Here is a 13705-nt window from a genome sequence, read left to right on the forward strand (position 1 = left end):
GTTGAGGCAGAAGATCTACAAGAATTTGAAGAAGATGAAACCTTTATAATGGCGAAGTTATTTTCAGGGCCTTCAATCGTAATACCGAATACTGATTTACATGACCGCGAAAACTCGGAAAGTAGTGAAATATTGAGTTCCGTAAGTAGTTCGATGGGCGAAAATACGGGCCAAGAAAGCGACGGACTACAATACATAGTAGGATTTTTAGCGAACAAGTTCAAATCAAAATATCCGGAGCTTCAATTGGGAACACAATCTTTAAACATCAAGAGCGATCATAGCTATTCACATCCTCCCAGCTATCTACAACATTTATCCGTAGGAGGGCTGTTTGTGCCGTCAGAAGAGTTCCTAAAATCATGTCATAAAATGGAAAAGATATTCCAAAAAATCCACCCTAATGGTAAATTTCAATACACTCAAAATGTTGTAGCCAGATGTTCCACCAAAATAGAAACCAAAATGAAAGATCTACCGCCAACGATAATCAGATATTTTGTTAAGCTTCGAGTGAATGTTCGTATACGATATATCAACATGAAAAATCTCAATGAAAAAAGGTTACTGCCCAAACGGAAATTACCGACTAATGAAAAAAGGACAAAGAAAATGAGGAAGATAGTAAATTAGGAATCAAAACTTGAAGCATTAGTTCGCCGCGGTGAACAATTCGCGCGCGCTTCCGTTGGGGTCAGCAGTTAGCGATACTTTCAAGTGCTAAAAGCGAAACGATGTAGCTAGAACAGTGCAGATTGAAACGTTCCTAAATATACCATGACAAAGAGACAAACAACTCAAGACAATGAGGAAAATTATTAGTTGTTATCATTGAAATTATTATTATCAGCAGCATCAGCTGAGCCGGATCAATCTCGAATCGGGCAGATTTTTCCGAAAGCCAAAATAGAATGAAATGAGTCACTGCGTCATCTCACGCCCTTCGACTGCCAAGCAACAAGCTGCCGACCGTTGAATCGATGGCTGCATTACCGCTCGCGGCAGGAGCTAAATCAGCCGAACCGGCGACAACATGCCTCACTATCAACATCCCCATCCTCTTCATCAACGAGCGTTTTCTTACCCTTCAGCAGCGGTGAGATGGATTTAGAACCGGTTCCGGTCTCCTTCATGACCTCACTCAAACGCGTCTCTGAGATTCGCGGGACGATCCCGACGATCGACTGCCCGTTGTTGGTGCCGCAACTGTTGCTGGTGACTTCCCACCCTTGCGATACTTCCGCAACACCTTGTACCGCGGCATGCCTTTCCACGCAAGTTTTCCACATTAATGCTCGCCTCATCTTCCTCGTATGCTTCTCCCGATTCAGTTTTTTACGACAGCACCCGCAGCTCCTGGATCACGGGCCCCTCGAACAGGTGTCGCAACGCATCGCACACGGCAAAGAACGACCTGCTCTCGCCAATGTAAACTATGTTGCTCGGAGCGGTCACAATTAGTAATTCACCGGTTCAGCACGCACGATGCATCAACACGGCGGAGGGCGCGTCTTCTATTGCGAACGTAACCACGGTTGGCGACTGCTGGCCAACATCAAAGTCGTGCGTGATGCCGTCGTTCATGATCCGCTCAGTGCAGCAGAGATGAAGGGCGGGCGGTGAAGAAACACGCAGGAAACACTCGATGTTTCCTACCGACTCGAGTTTCCGTCCTCGGACCTCTCCATCGGTCGTATCGACCAATAGTTCTTGCCACCTATACCAGAACAAGAGCTGGCTAGCGTTCCTGTACCGTGCTCACTCGCTGTAAAACATAACTCGGTTGCTCGAATGATCTTAAATAGAGAGATGAATCATTTAAACATCCGAAAAAGAGTGAAATCAGGTACTTTCCTTGATAAAACCACCAAACTTGCCCATATCTTCTTCTTCTTCTTCTTGAAACTCACGTGGTTTTGTTGATAAAAGCGCCCTGCTATTATATAGCAATTTCATGAATTTCACAGGTGGAATCTATCTGAGTCACTTTTGTGGCAATTTCGTGAATTTAACTTTGGTTTTTTGTGACAGTGCCACTTTTCGTGAATTTTAACATTCATAATACAACAGAAACGCGAAAACTGCCCCGAATTGGCTACCAGGTGCTGAAGGCGCTGAACCATCTGAACCAGCACGGGTAAACGCTGCGTTGCCAATGTGTTTTAAATAGACAGGTGGAGTCTTTCTGAGTCACTTTTGTGGCAGTTTCGTGAATTTAACAGGTGGAGTCTTTCTGAATCACTTTTGTGGCAATTTCATGAATTTAACAGGTGGAATCTATCTGAGTCACTTTTGTGGCAATTTCGTGAATTTAACTTTGGTTTTTTGTGACAGTGCCACTTTTCGTGAATTTTAACATTCATAATACAACTGAAACGCGAAAACTGCCCCGAATTGGCTACCAGGTGCTGAAGGCGCTGAACCATCTGAACCAGCACGGGTAAACGCTGCGTTGCCAATGTGTTTTAAATAGACAGGTGGAGTCTTTCTGAGTCACTTTTGTGGCAGTTTCAAGGTACTTTAAAAAGACAGGTAGCTTTATCCAGAACAAATCCCCGATCGTATTTTAGAAAAAACTTCAGAGTTTGACATTCACGGGATGGTGGGATGTTTACTTCGGGAACGCTCTTTTCTGTTTTCGCTTTTCCATTGGTGTTTTGAAACGCAGTACGAAAGTTAAAGTTTTTCAACGAAAGTTAAAGTGTTTCAAATATTTTCAACGCTCTGCATAGTATTTCAAAATACCGTATGCATTTTGTGCAGCTTTGTTATGCAAAAATAACAGAACCAATGTGAAAAATCGTAGCACGATTGTTATGTTTCATACTTTTCCGCGAGAGAGTGAGCTAGCTCAACAATGGATCGCATTTTGCGGACGAGATGCAAATTGGTGTCCATCTAAATGTAGTGCGATATGTTCGGAGCATTTTAAGGATGAGGATTATCAGTTAGATAAATCTCCATTGATTAAATGTCACAGCAACTTGCGAACCTTGAAGAAAACAGGTATGATATTATACACATTCAAATGAACTTTTCATCTTAGATTAACTTGTTTCTTTTAGCTGTTCCCTCTGTGTACGAATCCAACCAAAATACGCCTGTAAATACGATGCAGCAGGAGGAACAGCTAGTAGTTAAAAGTTACGCTCTGTATAAGTCGTCCGAAGGTACGGGTACGGTTTGGGATTCGGATTCTGCAGTTGAAAATCGGGATTCCCCCACCTCCTTCGCCCCTCGAATTAGAAAATAAAAGATTGAAGGAAGTTAATGGACAATTGATGAAAAAATTAAGCGAACTTCATAATGAAAATAAAGCACTCAAACAGGAACTCCAAAAAAGCAAAAAAAAAATAGAACATATTGAAAGGAGTCCTATAGCTAAAACCAAAATTAACTCTATTATAAAAAATAGGCTTAAAGCAACATTATCAAGTAATTAGTTAGATGTAATTTTAAACGTAAGGAAACGGGTGAAGTGGTCCTTAGACGAAATAAGCGCAGCTCTTACATTAAGGTATTTTTCAAAACGAGCTTATAAATATTTAGCTAGAGATTTAAAGTATCCACTTCCTTCCATATCCACATTACAACGCCATGCGAGAACTTTTAACCTTAAGCAAGGTGTGTTAGAAGATGTAATCAATATGATAGGGAACTTTACTCGAACTTTTGAGAAACAGGACAAGGAATGTGTCTTAAGTTTCGATGAAATGAAGGTATCTGAAGTAATGGAGTACGATATTGCAGCAGATGAAATTATGGGTCCTTTTAATTATGTTCAAGTTGTTATGGCGCGTGGCCTTTTCCAAAAATGGAAACAACCCGTATACATCGGATTTGACCAAAAAAATGACGATGGAAATCGTGAATACTTTAATAGAAAAACTTTATCATAAAGGGGTTAATGTGGTATCCATCGTCAGTGATAATGCTTCGACAAATATATCTTGCTGGAAAGAATTGGGTGTAGTAAGCTATAATGAACCCTTTTTTAAACACCCTGTGACAAACACTAGAGTTTATGTGATTCCGGATGCACCCCATCTTTTAAAATTGATGAGAAATTGGCTGCTAAAGCCAGGTTTTGAATATAATGGGCACAAAATTCAATCCGATATATTATGGGATTTAGTATCTGAAAGAGATAATTTAGAAATTACATCGACATTTAAACTAACAAAGGGTCATATTTTGTTGACTTCTTTAGAAAAGCAAAACGTGAGAAAAGCAGCAGAATTATTGTCGCGAACAACGGCTGTTGCTTTGCGGCACTATTATCCACACAATGAGAACGCGATCAATCTTGCCAACGTTATTGAAAAAATAGATTTGTGGTTTAATATTTCTAACTCGTGTAGTCCAGTCGCCAAGCTGGACTACAAAAAAACGTTCTCCGGCAATGAAAATCAAATTTCAGCATTAGACGAAATGCACGAGTTCCTTTGAAACATGCGTGTGATAGGAAAAACTAATTTACAGATTTTTCAAAAATCAATGCTCATGCAAATAACAGGCTTAAAACTGTTATTCGTGGATATGAAGGCAAAACATAACATCACATTTTTATCCACACGAAAGGTAAGCATACCACTCGCAAAGCAAGAAATTTTTGTATATCTAATATAATATTTCTTTTCTATATTTACAGCTAAATCAGGATGTGTTGGAAAACTTCTTTTCACAAATTAGACAGATAGGTGGGGTACACGATCACCCTTCACCTAAAAGTTGCGTTCATAGAATTAGGCTAATAGTTTTAGGCAAGACACCAACTATTTTAAAAAACCATACTAACATTGTACAAGTTGAGGCAGAAGATCTACAAGAATTTGAAGAAGATGAAACCTTTATAATGGCGAAGTTATTTTCAGGGCCTTCAATCGTAATACCGAATACTGATTTACATGACCGCGAAAACTCGGAAAGTAGTGAAATATTGAGTTCCGTAAGTAGTTCGATGGGCGAAAATACGGGCCAAGAAAGCGACGGACTACAATACATAGTAGGATTTTTAGCGAACAAGTTCAAATCAAAATATCCGGAGCTTCAATTGGGAACACAATCTTTAAACATCAAGAGCGATCATAGCTATTCACATCCTCCCAGCTATCTACAACATTTATCCGTAGGAGGGCTGTTTGTGCCGTCAGAAGAGTTCCTAAAATCATGTCATAAAATGGAAAAGATATTCCAAAAAATCCACCCTAATGGTAAATTTCAATACACTCAAAATGTTGTAGCCAGATGTTCCACCAAAATAGAAACCAAAATGAAAGATCTACCGCCAACGATAATCAGATATTTTGTTAAGCTTCGAGTGAATGTTCGTATACGATATATCAACATGAAAAATCTCAATGAAAAAAGGTTACTGCCCAAACGGAAATTACCGACTAATGAAAAAAGGACAAAGAAAATGAGGAAGATAGTAAATTAGGAATCAAAACTTGAAGCATTAGTTCGCCGCGGTGAACAATTCGCGCGCGCTTTCGTTGGGGTCAGCAGTTAGCGATACTTTCAAGTGCTAAAAGCGAAACGATGTAGCTAGAACAGTGCAGATTGAAACGTTCCTAAATATACCATGACAAAGAGACAAACAACTCAAGACAATGAGGAAAATTATTAGTTGTTATCATTGAAATTATTATTATCAGCAGCATCAGCTGAGCCGGATCAATCTCGAATCGGGCAGATTTTTCCGAAAGCCAAAATAGAATGAAATGAGTCACTGCGTCATCTCACGCCCTTCGACTGCCAAGCAACAAGCTGCCGACCGTTGAATCGATGGCTGCATTACCGCTCGCGGCAGGAGCTAAATCAGCCGAACCGGCGACAACATGCCTCACTATCAACATCCCCATCCTCTTCATCAACGAGCGTTTTCTTACCCTTCAGCAGCGGTGAGATGGATTTAGAACCGGCTCCGGTCTCCTTCATGACCTCACTCAAACGCGTCTCTGAGATTCGCGGGACGATCCCGACGATCGACTGCCCGTTGTTGGTGCCGCAACTGTTGCTGGTGGCTTCCCACCCTTGCGATACTTCCGCAACACCTTGTACCGCGGCATGCCTTTACACGCAAGTTTTCCACATTAATGCTCGCCTCATCTTCCTCGTATGCTTCTCCCGATTCAGTTTTTTACGACAGCACCCGCAGCTCCTGGATCACGGGCCCCTCGAACAGGTGTCGCAACGCATCGCACACGGCAAAGAACGACCTGCTCTCGCCAATGTAAACTATGTTGCTCGGAGCGGACACAATTAGTAATTCACCGGTTCAGCACGCACGATGCATCAACACGGCGGAGGGCGCGTCTTCTATTGCGAACGTAACCACGGTTGGCGACTGCTGGCCAACATCAAAGTCGTGCGTGATGCCGTCGTTCATGATCCGCTCAGTGCAGCAGAGATGAAGGGCGGGCGGTGAAGAAACACGCAGGAAACACTCGATGTTTCCTACCGACTCGAGTTTCCGTCCTCGGACCTCTCCATCGGTCGTATCGACCAATAGTTCTTGCCACCTATACCAGAACAAGAGCTGGCTAGCGTTCCTATACCGTGCTCACTCGCTGTAAAACATAACTCGGTTGCTCGAATGATCTTAAATAGAGAGATGAATCATTTAAACATCCGAAAAAGAGTGAAATCAGGTACTTTCCTTGATAAAACCACCAAACTTGCCCATATCTTCTTCTTCTTCTTCTTGAAACTCACGTGGTTTTGTTGATAAAAGCGCCCTGCTATTATATAGCAATTTCATGAATTTCACAGGTGGAATCTATCTGAGTCACTTTTGTGGCAATTTCGTGAATTTAACTTTGGTTTTTTGTGACAGTGCCACTTTTCGTGAATTTTAACATTCATAATACAACAGAAACGCGAAAACTGCCCCGAATTGGCTACCAGGTGCTGAAGGCGCTGAACCATCTGAACCAGCACGGGTAAACGCTGCGTTGCCAATGTGTTTTAAATAGACAGGTGGAGTCTTTCTGAGTCACTTTTGTGGCAGTTTCGTGAATTTAACAGGTGGAGTCTTTCTGAATCACTTTTGTGGCAATTTCATGAATTTAACAGGTGGAATCTATCTGAGTCACTTTTGTGGCAATTTCGTGAATTTAACTTTGGTTTTTTGTGACAGTGCCACTTTTCGTGAATTTTAACATTCATAATACAACTGAAACGCGAAAACTGCCCCGAATTGGCTACCAGGTGCTGAAGGCGCTGAACCATCTGAACCAGCACGGGTAAACGCTGCGTTGCCAATGTGTTTTAAATAGACAGGTGGGTCTTTCTGAGTCACTTTTGTGGCAGTTTCGTGAATTTAACAGGTGGAGTCTTTCTGAATCACTTTTGTGGCAATTTCATGAATTTAACAGGTGGAATCTATCTGAGTCACTTTTGTGGCAATTTCGTGAATTTAACTTTGGTTTTTTGTGACAGTGCCACTTTTCGTGAATTTTAACATTCATAATACAACAGAAACGCGAAAACTGCCCCGAATTGGCTACCAGGTGCTGAAGGCGCTGAACCATCTGAACCAGCACGGGTAAACGCTGCGTTGCCAATGTGTTTTAAATAGACAGGTGGGTCTTTCTGAGTCACTTTTGTGGCAGTTTCGTGAATTTAACAGGTGGAGTCTTTCTGAATCACTTTTGTGGCAATTTCATGAATTTCACAGGTGGAATCTATCTGAGTCACTTTTGTGGCAATTTCGTGAATTTAACTTTGGTTTTTTGTGACAGTGCCAGTTTTCGTGAATTTTAACATTCATAATACAACTGAAACGCGAAAACTGCCCCGAATTGGCTACCAGGTGCTGAGGGCGCTGAACCATCTGAACCAGCACGGGTAAACGCTGCGTTGCCAATGTGTTTTAAATAGACAGGTGGAGTCTTTCTGAGTCACTTTTGTGGCAGTTTCGTGAATTTAACAGGTGGAGTCTTTCTGAGTCACTTTTGTGGCAATTTCATGAATTTAACAGGTGGAATCTATCTGAGTCACTTTTGTGGCAATTTCGTGAATTTAACTTTGGTTTTTTGTGACAGTGCCACTTTTCGTGAATTTTAACATTCATAATACAACAGAAACGCGAAAACTGCCCCGAATTGGCTACCAGGTGCTGAAGGCGCTGAACCATCTGAACCAGCACGGGTAAACGCTGCGTTGCCAATGTGTTTTAAATAGACAGGTGGAGTCTTTCTGAGTCACTTTTGTGGCAGTTTCGTGAATTTAACAGGTGGAGTCTTTCTGAATCACTTTTGTGGCAATTTCATGAATTTAACAGGTGGAATCTATCTGAGTCACTTTTGTGGCAATTTCGTGAATTTAACTTTGGTTTTTTGTGACAGTGCCACTTTTCGTGAATTTTAACATTCATAATACAACTGAAACGCGAAAACTGCCCCGAATTGGCTACCAGGTGCTGAAGGCGCTGAACCATCTGAACCAGCACGGGTAAACGCTGCGTTGCCAATGTGTTTTAAATAGACAGGTGGAGTCTTTCTGAGTCACTTTTGTGGCAGTTTCAAGGTACTTTAAAAAGACAGGTAGCTTTATCCAGAACAAATCCCCGATCGTATTTTAGAAAAAACTTCAGAGTTTGACATTCACGGGATGGTGGGATGTTTACTTCGGGAACGCTCTTTTCTGTTTTCGCTTTTCCATTGGTGTTTTGAAACGCAGTACGAAAGTTAAAGTTTTTCAACGAAAGTTAAAGTGTTTCAAATATTTTCAACGCTCTGCATAGTATTTCAAAATACCGTATGCATTTTGTGCAGCTTTGTTATGCAAAAATAACAGAACCAATGTGAAAAATCGTAGCACGATTGTTATGTTTCATACTTTTCCGCGAGAGAGTGAGCTAGCTCAACAATGGATCGCATTTTGCGGACGAGATGCAAATTGGTGTCCATCTAAATGTAGTGCGATATGTTCGGAGCATTTTAAGGATGAGGATTATCAGTTAGATAAATCTCCATTGATTAAATGTCACAGCAACTTGCGAACCTTGAAGAAAACAGGTATGATATTATACACATTCAAATGAACTTTTCATCTTAGATTAACTTGTTTCTTTTAGCTGTTCCCTCTGTGTACGAATCCAACCAAAATACGCCTGTAAATACGATGCAGCAGGAGGAACAGCTAGTAGTTAAAAGTTACGCTCTGTATAAGTCGTCCGAAGGTACGGGTACGGTTTGGGATTCGGATTCTGCAGTTGAAAATCGGGATTCCCCCACCTCCTTCGCCCCTCGAATTAGAAAATAAAAGATTGAAGGAAGTTAATGGACAATTGATGAAAAAATTAAGCGAACTTCATAATGAAAATAAAGCACTCAAACAGGAACTCCAAAAAAGCAAAAAAAAAATAGAACATATTGAAAGGAGTCCTATAGCTAAAACCAAAATTAACTCTATTATAAAAAATAGGCTTAAAGCAACATTATCAAGTAATTAGTTAGATGTAATTTTAAACGTAAGGAAACGGGTGAAGTGGTCCTTAGACGAAATAAGCGCAGCTCTTACATTAAGGTATTTTTCAAAACGAGCTTATAAATATTTAGCTAGAGATTTAAAGTATCCACTTCCTTCCATATCCACATTACAACGCCATGCGAGAACTTTTAACCTTAAGCAAGGTGTGTTAGAAGATGTAATCAATATGATAGGGAACTTTACTCGAACTTTTGAGAAACAGGACAAGGAATGTGTCTTAAGTTTCGATGAAATGAAGGTATCTGAAGTAATGGAGTACGATATTGCAGCAGATGAAATTATGGGTCCTTTTAATTATGTTCAAGTTGTTATGGCGCGTGGCCTTTTCCAAAAATGGAAACAACCCGTATACATCGGATTTGACCAAAAAATGACGAAGGAAATCGTGAATACTTTAATAGAAAAACTTTATCATAAAGGGGTTAATGTGGTATCCATCGTCAGTGATAATGCTTCGACAAATATATCTTGCTGGAAAGAATTGGGTGTAGTAAGCTATAATGAACCCTTTTTTAAACACCCTGTGACAAACACTAGAGTTTATGTGATTCCGGATGCACCCCATCTTTTAAAATTGATGAGAAATTGGCTGCTAAAGCCAGGTTTTGAATATAATGGGCACAAAATTCAATCCGATATATTATGGGATTTAGTATCTGAAAGAGATAATTTAGAAATTACATCGACATTTAAACTAACAAAGGGTCATATTTTGTTGACTTCTTTAGAAAAGCAAAACGTGAGAAAAGCAGCAGAATTATTGTCGCGAACAACGGCTGTTGCTTTGCGGCACTATTATCCACACAATGAGAACGCGATCAATCTTGCCAACGTTATTGAAAAAATAGATTTGTGGTTTAATATTTCTAACTCGTGTAGTCCAGTCGCCAAGCTGGACTACAAAAAAACGTTCACCGGCAATGAAAATCAAATTTCAGCATTAGACGAAATGCACGAGTTCCTTTGAAACATGCGTGTGATAGGAAAAACTAATTTACAGATTTTTCAAAAATCAATGCTCATGCAAATAACAGGCTTAAAACTGTTATTCGTGGATATGAAGGCAAAACATAACATCACATTTTTATCCACACGAAAGGTAAGCATACCACTCGCAAAGCAAGAAATTTTTGTATATCTAATATAATATTTCTTTTCTATATTTACAGCTAAATCAGGATGTGCTGGAAAACTTCTTTTCACAAATTAGACAGATAGGTGGGGTACACGATCACCCTTCACCTAAAAGTTGCGTTCATAGAATTAGGCTAATAGTTTTAGGCAAGACACCAACTATTTTAAAAAACCATACTAACATTGAACAAGTTGAGGCAGAAGATCTACAAGAATTTGAAGAAGATGAAACCTTTATAATGGCGAAGTTATTTTCAGGGCCTTCAATCGTAATAGCGAATACTGATTTACATGACCGCGAAAACTCGGAAAGTAGTAAAATATTGAGTTCCATAAGTAGTTCGATGGGCGAAAATACGGGCCAAGAAAGCGACGGACTACAATACATAGTAGGATTTTTAGCGAACAAGTTCAAATCAAAATATCCGGAGCTTCAATTGGGAACACAATCTTTAAACATCAAGAGCGATCATAGCTATTCACATCCTCCCAGCTATCTACAACATTTATCCGTAGGAGGGCTGTTTGTGCCGTCAGAAGAGTTCCTAAAATCATGTCATAAAATGGAAAAGATATTCCAAAAAATCCACCCTAATGGTAAATTTCAATACACTCAAAATGTTGTAGCCAGATGTTCCACCAAAATAGAAACCAAAATGAAAGATCTACCGCCAACGATAATCAGATATTTTGTTAAGCTTCGAGTGAATGTTCGTATACGATATATCAACATGAAAAATCTCAATGAAAAAAGGTTACTGCCCAAACGGAAATTACCGACTAATGAAAAAAGGACAAAGAAAATGAGGAAGATAGTAAATTAGGAATCAAAACTTGAAGCATTAGTTCGCCGCGGTGAACAATTCGCGCGCGCTTCCGTTGGGGTCAGCAGTTAGCGATACTTTCAAGTGCTAAAAGCGAAACGATGTAGCTAGAACAGTGCAGATTGAAACGTTCCTAAATATACCATGACAAAGAGACAAACAACTCAAGACAATGAGGAAAATTATTAGTTGTTATCATTGAAATTATTATTATCAGCAGCATCAGCTGAGCCGGATCAATCTCGAATCGGGCAGATTTTTCCGAAAGCCAAAATAGAATGAAATGAGTCACTGCGTCATCTCACGCCCTTCGACTGCCAAGCAACAAGCTGCCGACCGTTGAATCGATGGCTGCATTACCGCTCGCGGCAGGAGCTAAATCAGCCGAACCGGCGACAACATGCCTCACTATCAACATCCCCATCCTCTTCATCAACGAGCGTTTTCTTACCCTTCAGCAGCGGTGAGATGGATTTAGAACCGGCTCCGGTCTCCTTCATGACCTCACTCAAACGCGTCTCTGAGATTCGCGGGACGATCCCGACGATCGACTGCCCGTTGTTGGTGCCGCAACTGTTGCTGGTGGCTTCCCACCCTTGCGATACTTCCGCAACACCTTGTACCGCGGCATGCCTTTACACGCAAGTTTTCCACATTAATGCTCGCCTCATCTTCCTCGTATGCTTCTCCCGATTCAGTTTTTTACGACAGCACCCGCAGCTCCTGGATCACGGGCCCCTCGAACAGGTGTCGCAACGCATCGCACACGGCAAAGAACGACCTGCTCTCGCCAATGTAAACTATGTTGCTCGGAGCGGACACAATTAGTAATTCACCGGTTCAGCACGCACGATGCATCAACACGGCGGAGGGCGCGTCTTCTATTGCGAACGTAACCACGGTTGGCGACTGCTGGCCAACATCAAAGTCGTGCGTGATGCCGTCGTTCATGATCCGCTCAGTGCAGCAGAGATGAAGGGCGGGCGGTGAAGAAACACGCAGGAAACACTCGATGTTTCCTACCGACTCGAGTTTCCGTCCTCGGACCTCTCCATCGGTCGTATCGACCAATAGTTCTTGCCACCTATACCAGAACAAGAGCTGGCTAGCGTTCCTATACCGTGCTCACTCGCTGTAAAACATAACTCGGTTGCTCGAATGATCTTAAATAGAGAGATGAATCATTTAAACATCCGAAAAAGAGTGAAATCAGGTACTTTCCTTGATAAAACCACCAAACTTGCCCATATCTTCTTCTTCTTCTTCTTGAAACTCACGTGGTTTTGTTGATAAAAGCGCCCTGCTATTATATAGCAATTTCATGAATTTCACAGGTGGAATCTATCTGAGTCACTTTTGTGGCAATTTCGTGAATTTAACTTTGGTTTTTTGTGACAGTGCCACTTTTCGTGAATTTTAACATTCATAATACAACAGAAACGCGAAAACTGGCCCGAATTGGCTACCAGGTGCTGAAGGCGCTGAACCATCTGAACCAGCACGGGTAAACGCTGCGTTGCCAATGTGTTTTAAATCGACAGGTGGAGTCTTTCTGAGTCACTTTTGTGGCAATTTCATAAATTTCACAGGTGGAATCTATCTGAGTCACTTTTGTGGCAATTTCGTGAATTTAACTTTGGTTTTTTGTGACAGTGCCACTTTTCGTGAATTTTAACATTCATAATACAACTGAAACGCGAAAACTGGCCCGAATTGGCTACCAGGTGCTGAAGGCGCTGAACCATCTGAACCAGCACGGGTAAACGCTGCGTTGTCAATGTGTTTTAAATAGACAGGTGGAGTCTTTCTGAGTCACTTTTGTGGCAGTTTCGTGAATTTAACAGGTGAGTCTTTCTGAATCACTTTTGTGGCAATTTCATGAATTTAACAGGTGGAATCTATCTGAGTCACTTTTGTGGCAATTTCGTGAATTTAACTTTGGTTTTTTGTGACAGTGCCACTTTTCGTGAATTTTAACATTCATAATACAACTGAAACGCGAAAACTGCCCCGAATTGGCTACCAGGTGCTGAAGGCGCTGAACCATCTGAACCAGCACGGGTAAACGCTGCGTTGCCAATGTGTTTTAAATAGACAGGTGGAGTCTTTCTGAGTCACTTTTGTGGCAGTTTCAAGGTACTTTAAAAAGACAGGTAGTTTTATCCAGAACAAATCCCCGATCGTATTTTAGAAAAAACTTCAGAGTTTGACATTCACGGGATGGTGGGATGTTTACTTCGGGAACGCTC

General features: G+C 41.0%; 3 long non-coding RNA genes across 9 annotated transcripts in view; 1 reads left to right on the forward strand and 2 right to left on the reverse strand.

The window, feature by feature from the left end:
• LOC125950257 (uncharacterized) overlaps positions 1-13705 on the forward strand; it is a 28974-nt gene that overhangs the window by 5321 nt on the left and 9948 nt on the right. For 3 of the 5 annotated variants that reach the window (XR_007468717.1, XR_007468714.1, XR_007468716.1), the window contains exon 3: positions 7817-7936. This is a non-coding gene — a long non-coding RNA (uncharacterized LOC125950257). Of the gene's footprint in view, positions 1-2174; positions 2406-6981; positions 7213-7816; positions 7937-13705 lie in introns of all 5 variants that reach the window. The other 2 variants (XR_007468715.1, XR_007468713.1) reach the window with 2 other exon arrangements.
• LOC125950243 (uncharacterized) overlaps positions 1-13705 on the reverse strand; it is a 34891-nt gene that overhangs the window by 5165 nt on the left and 16021 nt on the right. For all 3 annotated transcript variants that reach the window (XR_007468710.1, XR_007468709.1, XR_007468711.1), the window contains exon 2: positions 7957-12619. This is a non-coding gene — a long non-coding RNA (uncharacterized LOC125950243). The remainder of the gene's footprint in view (positions 1-7956; positions 12620-13705) is intronic.
• On the reverse strand, positions 816-6983 carry LOC125950240 (uncharacterized). The gene is made up of 3 exons (XR_007468708.1): positions 6718-6983; positions 1911-6603; positions 816-1796 (listed from the first exon to the last, which is right to left on the reverse strand). It is a non-coding gene; the product is annotated as an uncharacterized LOC125950240 (long non-coding RNA).

Source organism: Anopheles darlingi, chromosome X (genome assembly GCF_943734745.1).
Source record: "Anopheles darlingi chromosome X, idAnoDarlMG_H_01, whole genome shotgun sequence".
In the NCBI taxonomy this organism is placed as follows: domain Eukaryota; kingdom Metazoa; phylum Arthropoda; class Insecta; order Diptera; family Culicidae; genus Anopheles; species Anopheles darlingi.